Consider the following 2,646-nt stretch of genomic DNA (forward strand, 5'->3'; position numbering starts at 1 on the left):
AAATGTGATAGATGATCTACAACAACTATATTTGTATACGGCAATAGAACGGGGGCCCGGCGGTCATGATCTTCCGGATCGACGAGTCTATATTGGACAGGATCCCTTGGATAGAAACAGAATTCTTGGATGGTGGATCTCTAAGGTATCTAAAGAAAACATATTAGGAATAAGCACAGATGATCCTGAACTTCAAATTTCAATTGGATACAAGAAACCTTATGTATACCATATAGGCAATAAGCGAAAGGATGCCGTAGGAACACACTGGCATATGATTGAGTATACTACAGAACCAGATCATTCAAACTCAAAGGGCTCAGGAATTGTAAGTTATTCGGTAACTTGTTTAGTACGTATACTAAAACCTATGTGATATCTCTACTCCTAACACTTTTAATTAGTATGTGTACTGCAGCTGTACAATTGGTCGCTAAAAAGGATATATCTTGGCAAGAAAAAGTCTACTAGGCAACGTCGTGGTTCTAATAATGTGCATGCTGATGAGGTAAGTTTTTAGAGATTTTATATACACTCACAGTACTGTAGTTTCTAGTGTCTTTATTTTTTTCTTTTCGATATGACGTTTAACCAATCTCTTTACTTTCTATATAGTTTTGTTTTGTTTTGGTTTTGGTTTGGTTTTTTTTTCCTTCTTCTGTCGAAACCACTTTGCAATGTCAATAGTCACTTTAGGCATACGAAATAAAGAATAAAGAATCACTTGCTATATAGCATGGTTAATTTCTTATTTACAATGTTGTTTATTTTTAGCATAAGAATATGTTAGAACCTGCTCCAAACCTTATGACGTTTTTTCAATGCTTAATCATATTCATCTTACGATATTCGTTTTAATTGTTGGGACAATGTTATTTATATTCAGTGTCACGATGGAAGTTGTCCAATTAATGTTCCACGAGATCCAACTATTCCAGAAGACGCAGATCTCGCACTGGATTTTGATGAATTCAATAATGTAAGTTTGTTCAAAATTAAATATTACAAAAATAGAAAATTTATATATATGTGTGTGTATATATATATTATCATATATATATTTCGGCTTACTGATGATGACTTGTATACTTGAAATAATTCGGTTGATTTTATCGTGGTGCTTCAGTCGGTTATCATCTTGCTTGATAATGACTTAATTTAATTTTCCATTATATTTTTATTTATATTATTGATTTTTTTAATTATTATCAACTTTATTGATTATCATATATATAATTCTCTATTTTTGTTAGGAGACACATTGCGTACTGCATTTGGGTGATAAGAAAAAAGCAGTTGCATGCGGCCAGATCTTAACGCTCGGTAGTAATATTCATAATGTTTCACTTGGAGAGGGCAACGTGCGAGTAGCTATTAATCTCGCCTTAGATGAAGATGCTCTACTTCCGATCCCAGTTGGAGGAGAGATGAGAACTGTTGGCGATGCCGTTAAGTCTATTGTAGCTTGGCCGAGGGATCTTGTTATCATGCTAAAAAAAGGGGTGAAGGTGTGTAATTAATTACCTTACTTGTACAACTTACTAGGCTTCTGTATCCTAACTTGTCTTCCCGTACTCTATCGTACCAAAGGAATGGATGAAGATGCTCTACTTCCATGACTGCGTTTAACATATGGTTTTACAGGAAAAGCAGGTACCAAAAGAGAGAAGCTTAAAAGGAAAAAGCTTTAAGGCCGTTCAAGATAACCGACCCCAGTCATGGAAGGATTTAGAAGACCACGCTAAGAACAAGATGCATGATGGTTCGCTTGTCGACTTCGCCGCCGAAGATCAAGCATTTGGTCACTCAAGGATTGTGTTGCTTGGAAGAAGCAGTATTTTGGATTTAATTGAAATGCGGCAACTTGAACAAGAAGTTATAGCGGCTTACATGAGGTAACGTTTCTCTCTGTTTTAGAATATGATCCAAATACAACTCTTTTAGTAAAACTGTATGTTCAGTCGCTTAGAATAACAACAACATTTATATTTTGGACAGCCACTTATATGAGCAGTCTAAGAATTCAACCACAACTTCAGTGGTAAGATTTGTGGATCCCGCACATGTTTGCAACACTGGGAATTCGAAGAACCCACAGATTCAAGAGCGGGCAGGCCGGCTGACACAACGACTGATGCAAGTGACATCGAGCAGTATCTTTCTTATACCATATAATCCTACGTAAGTTAACCTTTGTCAATTTTTATTTACTTTTCCTTTAGTTTGTGGTCCAGTAGAGAGAATGATATAGAGCACGTCTAATAACATTAATTCAACTTTGCAGAAATCATTGGTTTTTGACAATCATAAGTCAGAGTAAAGATATCGTCTATGTCATGAATTCAATTAATAATTGGCCGCTGGACGAAAACTGGAAAAATGTTATCAATACGTGAGTTAGTCTATCATAGCAAGTTATCCAAAGTTTGTGATTAAAAATCGTTCACTATAAGTTAAGTCTCTGTTTTGGTATTGTAGTGGGATTAAAGGATATAATGAGCAAACTGGGAGACAACATAAAGTACCAGAGTGGAGAATCCTGCAGGTACCTTAGGGTTTAGGGTATTATATCATTCGATTACTTGATTTATCACTATGAATTTAATACACAATCACAAAATAAAGCTATTTTGGTGTACAAATTCA

At 35.3% G+C, this 2,646-nt stretch overlaps 1 long non-coding RNA gene across 1 annotated transcript; it reads left to right on the forward strand.

The window, feature by feature from the left end:
* Nucleotides 1–1,737: 1,737 nt before the first annotated feature.
* On the forward strand, nucleotides 1,738–2,306 carry LOC137747094 (uncharacterized). The gene is made up of 3 exons (XR_011069915.1): nucleotides 1,738–1,895; nucleotides 1,999–2,181; nucleotides 2,285–2,306. It is a non-coding gene; the product is annotated as an uncharacterized lncRNA (long non-coding RNA).
* Nucleotides 2,307–2,646: the final 340 nt, after the last annotated feature.

The sequence above is a fragment of the Pyrus communis genome, chromosome 10 (genome assembly GCF_963583255.1).
Source record: "Pyrus communis chromosome 10, drPyrComm1.1, whole genome shotgun sequence".
Taxonomy (NCBI): Eukaryota; Viridiplantae; Streptophyta; class Magnoliopsida; order Rosales; family Rosaceae; genus Pyrus; species Pyrus communis.